General features: G+C 43.6%; 1 long non-coding RNA gene across 1 annotated transcript; it reads left to right on the forward strand.

Moving 5' to 3' along the window:
- The first annotated feature begins 1,551 nt into the window (after positions 1–1,551).
- On the forward strand, positions 1,552–10,534 carry LOC140470852 (uncharacterized). Its single transcript, XR_011956755.1, has 3 exons — positions 1,552–1,603; positions 3,758–3,821; positions 9,124–10,534. It is a non-coding gene; the product is annotated as an uncharacterized lncRNA (long non-coding RNA).
- Positions 10,535–14,269: the final 3,735 nt, after the last annotated feature.

A 14,269-nucleotide genomic window follows, 5' to 3' on the forward strand; every position in this document is an offset into this window, starting at 1 on the left:
ATCTACGTCCATGACTATCCAGGTTGCACAATCCAAATCCTAACAACTCTGAGTAAATACATTTGCCTCAGTTCACACTTCGCTCTCTTGCTGACAAGCTTGTAACTGTGACTCCTAGTTACTGACATACCAACTAGTGGTGACAAAATATTCTTCTTTCCACTGGCAAAATTCTCAATAATTTTGAACACCTCAATAACGTCCGCCTTTTAGTCTTTTCTGCTCCAAGGAGAAGAAGCCCTGATGTCACTAATCCTTCCTTGTATGTAAAATCATTCATTCGTGCTATCCTTCTTGTAAATCTCTAATGAACCCTCTCCAAAACTTGAACATCATTCCTATATCAATAGAGTGCCCAGAATTGAACACAAATGTGATCTGACTAATGATTTGTGGAGTTGTAGCATCACTTTATACTCAATGCCTCTATTTATGACCGCACGGATCCCATAAGCCGCCTTCACAACGGTTTCAGCTTGCCTGCCCACATTCAGAGAATGATACACGTGAACTCCTCGGTCCCTCTGCCCCAGTGGGTGGGTGGGGGTTGTGGGGGGGGTGCGTAAAAAAGCAACAAGGACACTTACTTTCTGTCACACAGTGTAGAATATTTAAACTGTCAAATTCAATTTATTGAACAATCAACTGTTCAACTCTGCTTGAAAACAAAATGAGCAGTTTTACAAATTGACCAATTCTGGCTTTTGTTTCCTCTTTTTCCACTGCTTTGAAGGGTGGTTAATAGATTCCATTCATGCATTGTGAACTTTGCAGCCAGATTTCACGCTTTTTCAGTAATACATCTTAGGGAGAGGGAGGAGGAATGCAGGGCTTTTTTTTGTAGAAAATAGAAACTAATTTTGAAAGTAGCAACTAATTATATTTTTTTAAAAGTTTCTTGTTGGACTGCAACAGACAAAACTAAGTCTACGGCAACTGTGATAAAGATAGGATGGCAACTCCTCTGCTACCATGATACATTTATGCAAATGGATGGTCAGCATGAAAATGGTTAACTGTTTGTTTCTGATCGGTGCAGACACAAACATTTTGAAGGGCTTTATTCTGTGCTGTAGACATCTCTGACAAGGGATCTGTGATTCAAAATCATTTTGACTGTAATATTCTGTGTTACTTGCAATGTCAATGGAACTGCTTGACTGTTAGAAATTGTAATGTGTGTCAGGATGGTGTATGTTGTTGAAAGTCATTGAAAGACAGAGAGAAAGAGAGTTGGGGTGTGTGTACATATTAATCATTCTATCTATGTCAGGTTTTGACACAGAACATACCTTTGGAATTCACATTATTTAATGGCTGTGTCAATATGTGACAAAATGTGCTGCCATATCTGTTGCCAGCAGAAGGAAGAGCGGGGTCTGGGACTAACGGCTTGTTGGGAAAGGAGAGTTACTGATTTAAAACTTTAAAAGCTTACCTCGAGCGTTGGCAGCAGCAACACCTTGGAGAGCAGAGGTTTCTGGGACAGGAGGGACATTGCTCCTCCTCAGCTATATAAGTGAGTGCTTTTTAACCCAAGACCCTACTCTTGCAGGACCTCCCCATCTACCTCCTCCGACCTTATACACTGGGGACACATCAGGTAAGCTTCTCTGCTTTTTTATAATTTCTGATGCAGGGACTAGCAGGGATGACAGTGCAGAGAGAGGAATGTTCCTCCTGCATGATATTTGACGTGAGGTACGCCATTAGTTTCCTATTTAAGTACATCTCAGTCAGGAAGTGCACCCAACTCTTGCTTCTCCAAGACCGTGTTAGGGAACTGGAGCAGGAGCTGAATGAACTTCGGATCATTTGGGAGGCAGAGTCTGTGATAGGGAAGAATTACAGAAACTTTGTTACTCCTAGGCACGTAGACAGCTGAGTAACTGGTAGAAGGGGGAAAAATAGTCAGGGCAGGAATCTGCTGTGGTCGTTCTCCTGAAAAACAAGAATACCATTTTGCATACCATTGGGGTGTGGGGCCGACTTACCAGGGGCAAGCACTGGGGTGCAGGTCTCTGGTACAGAGTCTGTCCCTGTTGCACAGATGGGAAAGGGGGAAAGGAGGAGAATGTTAGTAATGGGGGACTCTATAGTTAGAGGGTCAGACAGGTTTGTTGGGAATGAAAGTGGCTCACAGTTGGTGTGTTGCCTCCCAGGTGCCAGGGTCTGTAATGTATGGATCATGTCTTAGGGATCCTGAAGGCAGATGGTGACCAGCCCCAAGTCATGGTCCACATAGGTACCAACGATATAGGTAGAAAGAGGAAGAGAAATATAAGGCAGGATTTCAGGGAGCTAAAGTGGAAGCTGAGAGCAAGAACAAACAGAGTTGTTTTCTCTGGAGTATTACTCGTGTCACGTGGTAGTGAGGCTAAATAGGGAGAGATATGAGCTGAACAGAGATATGGCTTCAGGGATGGTGCAGGTGGAAAGGTTTCAGGTTTATGGATAACTGAGGCTCATTCTTGAGAAGGTGGGACCTCTACAATCAGGACGGTCTTCACTTGAACTACAGGGGTACTAATATCCTGGGTGGGAAATTTTCTTGTGCTTTTTGGGTGAGTTTAAACTAGCTCAGCAGGGGTTTAGTACCAGTACACAGGAGGATGAGCGTAGGGAGGACATGGACAAGATTTCACAGTCACAGGAGTGTGCTGGCAGACAGCAATCTGGTTTGAATTGTTGTGGTCATTTCTGAGACATGGGTAGAGCAAATCAGGAATGGACCTTGCAGGTTCCAGAGTTTAGATTTTTCATTAAGATCAGGGAAGGTGGTAAAAGAGAGGGAGGTGTGGCTTTGTTAGTCACTGACGGTATAATGGTGGGTGAAAGAACATTTGACGAGGACTCCTCTACTGAGATGGTAGGAGCTGTGGTTAGAAACAGGAGAGGAGATTTCACACTGCTGGGAGCTTTTTTATCGGCCTTAGTAAAGTTCCAGGGATCTGGAGGAAAGGATTGACAATCAATTTTGGGTAGGAGTGAATGGAACAGGGTGGTCATTATGGGGGAATTTAACTTACTCTCGTACATCAGATGGATCAGTTTTTGTAATATGTGTGTAGGAGGGTTTCCTAACACAGTATGTAAAAGGCCAACAAAATGGGAGACATTAGACAAAAGGGGAGGCCACATTGTTAATGTTCGATTTAGTGATTGGTGAGCACTTTGGAGAGAGTGGCTATAATTCAGTTACATTTAGTGTAGCAATGGAAAGGGAGAGGTACATGATACAGGACAAGAGTTATTGATGGGAAAAGGCAATTGTAATGCTATTAGGCAAAACTTAGGAGGCATACAAAGGGGCAAAAAAATGCAGGGGATGGAGACAATCAAAATGTGGAGCAGGTTTAAGGAACAGGTATTGCGTGTCTTTGATAGGTATGTCCCTGTCAGGCAGGGAGGAAGTGATACAGTAAGGGAATCTGGTTTACAAAATAAATTATATCTCTTGCTAAGCAGAAGAGGGAGGCTTATATAATGTTGAGGTGAGATGATTCAGATGAAGTGATAGAGTTAGAGTAGTGAGGAAGGATTTAAAGAGAGAGTAAAGAAGAGCTAGGATGGGCCAAAAGCAGTTTTTACCAAGTAGAATGAAGGAGAACCCTAAAGCTTTGTATAGATATGAGGGAAAAAAAGGATGACTATGGTAGGAATAGGGCCAGTCAAAGACAGGAATGTGAAATTGCGTCCGGATCCTTTGGAGATTGGAGAGGTGCTAAACAAATATTTCTTATCTGTTTTCACTCAGGAAAAGGAGAATATTGCAGAAGAGAAGACTGAGGATACAGGCTATTAGACTCGAAACGATTGAGGTCAGTAAGGAGGAGTTAGTATCACGAAGCGTGAAAGTAGATAAACTCCGTCGGCCATATGAGATTTTTTTCTGAGAATTGTCTGTGGAGTTTGGGAGGTGATGGCCGAGCCTTTGGCCTTGATCTCGGAGTCATCATTGTCTACAGATTTATTGCCAGAAGCCTGGAGGATTGCATATGCTGTGTTCTTGTTCAAGAAGGGCAGTATTGATGATTGAAGTAATTATAGATCCGTGAACCTTACGTCTGTTGTAGGAAAAGAGGATTTATAATCATCGAGCAAACAACAATTTGATTAGAGGTAGTCAACATGGATTCGTCAAGGGCAGGTTTTGTCTCACAAACGTCATTGAGTTTTTTGAGAAGATGACCAAGCACGTGGATGAAGGGCAGTTTATGTGGTGTACATGAATTTCAGTAAAACTTTTGATAAGGTTCCACATGGCAGGCTATTGGAGAAAATGCGGAGGCATGTGATTGAATTTGATTTAGCTGTTTGGATTAGAAACTGGCATCATTTAAGAAGGCAACGAGTGTTGATTGATGGAAAATATTCAGCCTGGAGTCCAGTTACTCGTGGTGTACCACAGGGATCTGTTCTAAGACCATTGCTATTTGTCATTTTTATAAACGGCTTGGACGCAGGCATAGGTGGATGGATGAGTAAGTTTGCAGATGACACTAAAGTTGGTGGAGTGGTGGACAGTGTGGAAGAATTTTGCAGGGAGACTTGTTTAAACTGCAGAATTAGGCTGAAAGGTGGCAAATGGAGTTCAATGCAGATAAATGTGAGGTGACACACTTTGGGAAGGATAACAGGAAGGATACTTGTAAGTGTGGACGTGCAGAAGAATATTGGTGTCCATGTACATAGATCTCTGAAAGTTGCCGCCCAGGTGGATAGTGCTATTTAGAAGGCATACGGTGTGCTAGGCTTCACTGGTAGAGGGATTGAGTTCCGGAGCCGTGATGTCATGCTGCAGCTGTACAAGACAAGACATTCAAGTGTGGCCTCACTTAGAGTATTGTGTGCAGTTCTGGTCGCCCCATTACAGGAAGGATGTGGAAGCATTGGAAAAGGTAAAGAGGAGATTTACCAGGATATTCCTGGGTCTGGAGGTCTTATGAGGAAAGGCTGAGGCACTTGGGTCTGTTCTGGGAAAGGAAGGCTAAGAGGGGATTTAATAGAGACATGCAAGATGATCAGAGGATTAGATAGGGTGGATATTGAAAGTCTTCTTCGTACACGAGGACATCTGCTTGTACGAGAGGACACAGCTGCAAATTGAGGGTTTCATAGATTTCAGAAAGATTAGATTAGATTAGATTACTTACAGTGTGGAAACAGGCCCTTCGGCCCAACAAGTCCACACCGCCCCGCCGAAGCGCAACCCACCCATACCCCTACATCTACCCCTTACCTAACACTACGGGCAATTTGGCATAGCCAATTCACCTGACCTGCACATCTTTGGACTGTGGGAGGAAACCGGAGCACCCGGAGGAAACCCACGCAGACACGGGGAGAATGTGCAAACTCCACACAGTCAAAGATGTCAGAGGCATGATCTTTACTCAGAGTGATAAGGGCGTGGAATGCCCTGACTGTCAATATATTAACTCCACCATATTAGGAGCATTTAAACAGTCCTTGGATAAACATATGGATAATGATGAGACAGTGCAGGGTGATGGGCTTAGATTAGTTCACAACTCGGCCCAACATCTATAGCTGAAGGGCCTCTTGTGCGCTGCATTGTTCTATACAAAAGATTCATTCTGTCCTTCTCAGTTACTGATAGCTGAAATGTTTCCTTCAATATCTGTACTCCATATCTGCTTTACATGTGGTTGTACAAACTAACTTCATCATGTATTTGTTCACCTTGATTGTCTGCATTTAGTAGACACTTTTAATGTTACAATGTAAAGTTTGGTGGAGTTGTGGGTAGAGTAGAAGGTTGTCAAAGGATATGGCGGCATATAGATCAGTTACAGATACAGATGAAGAAATGGCAGGTGGAGTTTAATCCTGTAAATGGTATGGTGCTGGACTTTGAGAGATTAAATGTTAAGAAAATACACAGTTAAGGCCAGAACTGTGATCATTGATGTACAGAAGGACCTTGGGGTTCAAGTGCTTAGCTCGCAGAAAATGGGCACACCACTGGATAAGGTGGTATCTAGAAGGCGGCGTTTGGCATGCTCACCTTGATTGATCAGGGAATTGAGTACAAGAGTCAGGATGTCATATTGCAGCTTTTTAAGACTTTGGTTAGGCCATACTAGAGTATTGCATTCAGTTCTAGTCGGCACATTTCAGGAAGGATGTGAAAACTTTGGAGAGGGTGCAGAAGATATTTACCAGAATGCTGCCTGGACTAGAGAGTCTGGGCTATAAAGAGAGGCTGGAAGAACTTGGGTTGTTTTCTCCTGAGCAGCGTAGGCTGAGGGGATATTTGATAGAAGTCAATAAAATTATGAGGATCGACCAAAGAAATCTATTTCCCAGAGTTGAAATGTCTAAAACTAAGAGATATGCATTTAAGGTGAGAGGAGGGAAAATTCAAAGGAGATGCATGGCAAGTTTTATTTTACACAGAGTGGTCCGAGTCTTCAATGTACTTTTTTGGGGTGGTGATGGAGACCGATACGATAAAGGCATTGAAAGGACTTTTAAAATAAGCTTACGACTCTGCAAGAAATAGAGGGATATGGACCAAGGACAATCAGAAGGGATTAATTTAATTTGGAGTCATTTTTGGCACAACATCATGAACTGTAGGGCCTGTTCCTGTGCTATGTTCTATGTTCAGATTTAATGCAGTGCATATTTTGGATGAGGATTCATTCATTTGTTTTGGACTGGGTGGCATGCTTTGAGAATAGAGATAAAAAAATAAACTTGTGTTTTCTCAGGTGATTCTTGACTCTTGGTTTGAACGTATCTCTCGGGAAATGATGCTCAATGTGTGTCTGACTCAATCCATTCTGCGACTGTGGAAAGGATGTTCTCTGCTCTTATAGCAGTAACATACCTGCCGATTTTTTTTTTTTAGAAGCAGGATCACACTTGAGCTTTGTACTGAGGGAATATTACATTGTCTTGGTCCTTCAAGTATTTTTTATGCAGGAAAATAGAAGAGAAACATTCTGTAATTCAACATAAGTTGTGATTGGCAACATCAATGTAACATTCAATTAATCATTATTAGGATTTTTTATTTAAAGCCTGCAATTTAAACCAAACCACGGGTCTGATTCCACTCCTGCCTTAAGCTACTCCTTGTCTGTTTTTTTTAAATTCTAATACACGTGGAGTGAGATCCAGGAACTAAACAACACCCATTCAGCTCCATAAATGGGGCCTACCTGATGCAAGTGGGTATATGGATACATGAATTTAGTTATTGATCTATACCTGTCAGTTCCTGCTTGGTGAATATGTGAGCCTAGTTATCAAACTGTACTGTTCCGTATATGGTAGTGTCTGATTGATAACTAGAGAAACATAAAAATACTACAGGACAGAGGGGAACATTCAGCCCATCTTGTACATGCCAACCCAAAGATACCTAGATGCCCTTTCTCATCCCATTTTCCTGCCACAGCCATTCGCCTTGCAATTTACAGCACTTGAGGCACAGTTCCAGTGAATTTTTCTTGAGAATTGTACCACCAAATCAGGCAGCAATTTCTGATACCCACCACTTGCTATATAAAAAGAAGAAAATCCTCACATATTTCATTAGATTACCTACAGCATGAGAACAGGCCTTTTGTCCAACAAGACCACTGACCCTCAGAAGAGCAACCCACCAGACCCATTCCCCTACATTTATACCTGAATATAGGCAATTCACCAAACATGCACATTGCTCGATTGTGGGAGAAAACCCAAGCAGAACGTGCAAACTTCACACAGTTACCTGAGGCAGGAATCGAACACGGGTCCCTGGCACTGTGAGGTAGAGTGCTAACCACTGAACCACCCCAATCAGCAATATCATCTAATCCTTCAGCCACTTAACCTTGAAATTATGATCCATGACGTTTGAACTATCTGCTAAAGAAAACAGGTTCCTCCTGTTTAGTCTAATCTCACTCTCTCACTATTTAGTTAAAAATCACTCAACACCAGATGAAAGAGCAGTGCTCCAAAAGCTGAGACTTCAAAATAAACCTTTTGCATTTTAAGCTGTTGGTGCGTGATTTTTAACTTTCCCCACACAATCCAATGTTGGCATCTCCGCATCTCACTATTCAGTCTTGGTTAATGATGGCACCCCTCAGCCTTCTCTGTTCCAAGGAATACAATTCCAACTTCTCCAATCTCTCCTGATGGGTACAATTCTCCAACCCTTGCAACACTCTTGTAAACATCCCCTGCTCTCTCTCCAGAGCAATGACATCCTTCCTGTAATATGGTGACCAGCCTGCACACAATACTCCTGTTGTAGCCTCATCAGTGCCTTAAACAGTTTCATTGTTATATCTCCACCTTTGTATTACATCCCTCTGCCAATGAAGGAGAGCATTCCATGTGTTTTCTTTACAACCCCAACTACTTTTTGGGACTTGTGCACTTGCACACTAAGATCTCTCAATTTATCTGCCCCACTCAGTATATCCCCATTCATTATTGTCTATTCCCATTTACTGTTTGAGATCCTCTCACTTAGCAGCGTTGCCACTTTTCTGCCCCTTCACTAAACCATCTACAGTTTTGGAGTTTATAGCCATCCTCTACACTATCTACTACACAGTGAACTTTTGTGTCATCTGCAAATTTCCCAAATGTATCTCACACATTCAAGTCCAAATCATTAACGTAAAAAAAACAAACAGCAGATGTCCCAACAATGAACCAAGCAGAACACCACAAGGAAAAGTTTTCCTTTATTATAAAGTTGAAGGTGCATACTGTACCTTTAATAAAGAATGAATGCTGTTCTGAACTGAGCTCACAAGCACCTGTGATATTCCTAGATGGCAGTGCCAGCGTGTACTGGAAAGTTGAAAATATGTAACATTTGTCTGTGAATTGGATACCTAAGTTGGTTGCTGTTTTGACAACAATTGAAATTCAACCAGTTTAGATTTTGTCCCAGGATGCTAAATCCCAATCGAGTTTGAATTTATTGTTTTGTCAACATTAAGCCAATGAAAAGATCGATGTTGGGGATATAAAAATGCAGGCATTTTGAACATTGGAGTCAGAGCCACTGCTGTTGAGAGAGACTCAAGAAATTTGGAAACACTCTCTGTTAAAGGTATCTTCTCATTTGAAATGTATTCGCAGTTAGAAGAAGGAAGATGGCCCAGGGATATCTTCAGCCAGAAGACGACAAACACTGAAGACAACAGCAGCTGTCTGGTTTTGAAATTAAGTTAATGTAATTTCAATATGGATCTTATTGGAACAGCATATTATTATAGAGTTGGAACCAGTTAATGAGCAGTTAACAGAAAGTGGGTTGAGAGTATGTATAAGGTATGAGCAAGTAGGGAAATATGTAATTTTTGGGTTATGTGAGACAACGGCTCAACTAGGGTGACTTGAATCAGATAAGAACTTGTTGTAATCAATAAGGTGTTGGAGGCAAGGGTAGTGGTTTAACAAGGTAAAGTAAATCCATCCGTACTCATGCCCTAAATTGACCAGAAAAAAAAGGTTTCAGATGAAACTACTGATCACCCACATCTGGAGTTTTAATAAATCCAGCCTGCCGGTGTCTGTTAAGCATGCAGTGGTTCAGAGAACTGTCAACGATATGGCTCCATGATGTGGTACTGTCTGTTATTAAGTGGAACCACTACCCTGTATTCCGGGACGGGGAGGCACATACAGTAACAGGAATGCCACACACCCTAATGGTACTGTGGCTTGTCCCTATACTCCGGGTGTCTCTCCTCGCCCTGGCCAGAACACACAGGATTTGAGACCGGGGTCAGGCACTTCAACGACCGTCCCCAGCCCCAGACAAGTTGTTCCACTTATGGTTCCTCTGGCCACTGGAGGCGTGATTGTCCTCATAGACAGTCCTTTGAAAAGCCTATCAGACATTGTCCACTGCCCTGCAATGACAGGCCCAGGCAGAACCCTGACTGCTGTGCCCTTTTCTCTGCCCACCACCCGTTCTCTCACTGACTGGCACTCGGCAGACAAGGGGCTCCTCTAGAATGTAGAAGTTTTCACATCCTTTAACTTTGGTTTGAGTCTGCCCACCATCTCTTCCCTTTTAGGCACTGGCGCTATATCCACTATACTCGAAGCTGACATCCACTTAACTGAATGATGGGACTATCTTATGCTGAAAGATTGGAGTGTCTGGGCTTGTATACGCTTGAGTTTAGAAGGCTGAGAGGGGATCTGATCGAAATGTATAAGATTATTAAAGGATTGGACACTCTGGAGGCAGAAAGCATGTTTCTGCTGATGGGCGAGTGCTGAACCAGAGGACACAGTTTAAGAATAAGAGGTAGGCCACATAGAACAGAGTTGAAGAGAAACTTCTTCACCCAGAGAGTGGTGGGTGTATGGAATGCTCTGCCCCAGAAGGCTGTGGAAGCCAAGTCTCTGGATAATTTCAAGAAAGAGTTGGATAGAGCTCTTAAGGATAGTGGAATCAAGGGTTATGGGGATAAGGCAGGAATAGGATACTGATTGAGGATGATTAGCCATGATTATAATGAATGGTGATACTGGCTGGAAGGGCAGAATGGCCTACTCTGGCACCTGTAGTCTAATGAAAATCTGCTGCTCTCGGGCCTTCACTCCCAGCTCCAGAAATTCCAACTGAGCTCTAAACTCACTCTGTTATTGGAAAAAGAGATCTCTTTTTCAATTTGTGGTCACCCACATTCTGTACCTCAAACTTGCTGGTAGATAGATTCAAAGGGCAGAGAATGTATCAGGAATTAATTTTTCCTGTGTTGTTGACCATTACACCGTTTGGACACATAGACCATCCCAATGGTAATCCTTGGACATCTACAACTTTCCCCTGCATCCCGATGTCCCTCCACCCAGTGGAAAATTCAAACCTCCTGTTACTGCTGCATACGATCCTTCTAGATGTTCTAAAGGCATTGTTTGCCCCCCCCACTTAGGACAGATTTTCCCCATTACAATCTACGACGTTGTTAGTGGCAATGTTTGGTCTGCATTTACTGTTAAAATGCTTTGTTTCTTTTGGCATCAGTCACCAGCATCAACCCTCACATTACACTGCTTGTGCTGGCCAGTGAAATGGGGCCCCAAGATTTTTAATGCCCTAGTTAATACTGACCCTGCTCTCTGCGGTAGTCCACAATGATTTGGAAGGCGGGGGTATTATTCTCTACATCTCCTCGTTAAGCTCATGCCATGGAAATATCCATCACCGTCAGCCTTTCACTGACCCCACCTCCACCCTACCATCTGAGGTTTGAGCTATATCCATGACAGACGTTGGGTTAACCTACATCGATCCTGTCATTATCCATCTAGAGGAAAATATCACGCCACCATGAGTCTCGCAGTGTCCCTTAAAAAGACTGTCTCTACTCCCTGATTAAGTCCCTCTTGCAACAGGGTGTGCTTGTCCCTTGCCTTTTACATTGTAACAGCCTGATCCTCGACATTACCAAGCTGGGGAGATCTGATTGGCATCTAGTTCAGGACCTTTGGCCCGTGAATGACATTATTGCACGCCTCCATGTCACAGTCCCTAACCCTGCCACCACCTTGGGGCAGTTTCCAGCTATGGCCAGTTGTTTCAAATCATTGATCTACAGCATGCCGTTTTTTTTCTATCTCTCTACATGAAGAGTCACAGCATCTCTTTGTCTTTGCATTTGAAGACAGACAGTATACGTGGACCCGTTTACCACAAGGTTTCATCCACTCCTCCACCATTTTCTCTCATACTCTCTGTGGTCAACTCCGAGACTTGGAAATCCCTCTGGGTTCTGTCATGGTCCAATACGTCGATAACTTGCTTTTTTCAAATAATTCCGATGAAACCAATAACATTGACACAAACTTCCTTCTGAACGTGTTTCATTCCCAAGGGTATGTCAAGTTATCCATTCTGTTGAAACACAGTCAATCAGAAGACAAGTTTTTGGGTATTCTGCTGAGTGCCCAGAACAAATCTTTCACCCTGGATAGAGTGCGTCCTGTCACCCTTACCCCTACCCTGGGTACACCCAAACAGATGTGGAAATTTCTTGGTTTAATTAATTTCTACAGACAATGGATCCCAAATGCCGCTTGCCTTACAAAATTCCTGAGCCCACTGGCCTCCCACAACACGTTCTCACATTTCAGTTTTGAATTCTGAACAGCTAAATGCATTTGAGTCCTGAAAGACCGTCCTTTCTTCCAAACCAGCGCTGGGACAGCCTTTATATAAACAACCCTTTTATTTCTGTGTCCATTGTTGATGGCTACACATAGAACCATCGCGGCAGCAAGCGATCCATGGCTTATTTTTGGCCAAATTCCATCCTGTTCCCCCCCTCCACCACCACTCGTAACCAGATTCTGCCCATCATTAACCTTATGGTCACCGCTGCAGTAAACCTGAACCTCCAGCACTCTTCACATATGATCACAGCCCTTCTAACAACTCACCAGACACAGCATCTGACACAGGCTTATCTTAGCAAATATGAGGTAGCCTTACTCCACAACCCTCTTTTGACCTTTGCCTACTTTACGACCATTAATCCTGCTACTTTCATTACTCATCCTCCCAAAGAACTCTCTGAAACTCTTCATTCATGTCCAGAACGAAATCATTCTTGACCAGCCCTCGACAAGACTTAACTGATGTGCCCCTGACAACCCTCGATCTTATGCTTTATGTTGATGGCTCTGCTTCAGTTTCTACTGATGGCAGACGCCTCTCTGGTTATGCTGTTGCCTCTGATGCTGAGATTATAAAGTCAGTGGCATTGTGTCCTACTTTCTCTGCACTGAAAGTGGAACTTGTTGCCCTTATGCACGCCTGCTATGGACAAAGCCAGCAATCCCTACAATGACTCTTGTCATGCATTTGGTTGCCAAAGGGACGCTGTGGGCTGCACCTCCACAGGCACTCCCACCCTCAACACCATGCGTATTGAAAACCTGTTATGAGCAAACCTTCTCCACAAAAAACTAGCCATCATCAAATGTGTTGTTCACCTTCACAACGGTAGTGCCGGTACCAATGGGAACACAAGGGCAGACTTGGCAGCCAAGCAGACCACAGCCTAGCAATCTTGGGTCGTAGACACGGGTGCATATGCTATGCCAGTTATCGATGTGAACGAATGTCCACCACATATCCACCACTTAACAACTGCGGGAGGCTGCCCCCGCTTCAGAAGTGGATATGTGGCAGAAGCATTATTGTATGTCAGAGTTCTCTGGCAGACAAACATGCATCTCAGAGACCCTTCTACCTTTACTCGCTGACAATCTCACACAGACATTCACTTGGAAAAGGAGGGATTATGTGCATTCTTATTACAAACAAGGTGCATCCTACATCTAAATAAGGCAGCTAAACAAAGGGCCAGGCATTGTCTTATATGCCAGAAGGTTAACCCAAGGAAATAGATTCAAGGACGAACTCCAATTCCAAGTGATTCCTTCGACGCTTTACAACTGGCCTTCATAGAATTATCACGAGTACAATGCTATAAATATTGTCTTGTTTTCATGGAAACCTTCAGCAAATGGATGGAGGCGTTCCCATAAACCAGTAACAAAGCATCTACAGTGACCCAAATTCTACTGAAAGCAACAATACCCTGCTTTGACATACCTCAAAGACTATCATCAGATAACGGACAACATCTTATTGGAAAGATTAAAGAAGAACTGTGTATTATCCTCAACATTAACCAGCTGTTCCATTCTGCATATCATCCTAAGGCAACGGGAATACTGGAACATGTGAATGGAATTCTGAAGGTCAAACTTGTTCAACTCAGTCCAGAAACAGGACTGATGGGTAACGGTCCTGCCCCTCGCCCTCTACCACATGCGCATTAACCTCCTCCCCTCTCCTCTCTCCCCCCCTCTCCCTCTCCCTCTCCCCCTCCCCCCCCCCCCCCCCCCCCCCCCCCCCCCCTCCCCCCCCCCCCCCCCCCAACCAGTACCATTCTCACAGCAGCTGAAATAATATATGGTCGCCCTGGATGAACTCCATCAGACGGCAACCAGGCTCCACCATCCCAGGTTGATCTGCAAGTAATGGGAGATGAAATGCAGCGTTATTTCAAACAACTTACGATGTCTCTAAAGTACCTCTATTCACAGGTAAAGGAAATCACCAAACCACCCACCCCGCTTGCGAATGTGACAGGAAGGAGTTGGAACTGACGAGTGTGTCTTATTCAGAGACTGAGAAAGGCCGACGCTGGGACCCTGCTGGGAAGGGCCATTCCCAGCGTTGCTCCAAACACCCACC

This window comes from Chiloscyllium punctatum, chromosome 52 (assembly GCF_047496795.1).
Source record: "Chiloscyllium punctatum isolate Juve2018m chromosome 52, sChiPun1.3, whole genome shotgun sequence".
In the NCBI taxonomy this organism is placed as follows: domain Eukaryota; kingdom Metazoa; phylum Chordata; class Chondrichthyes; order Orectolobiformes; family Hemiscylliidae; genus Chiloscyllium; species Chiloscyllium punctatum.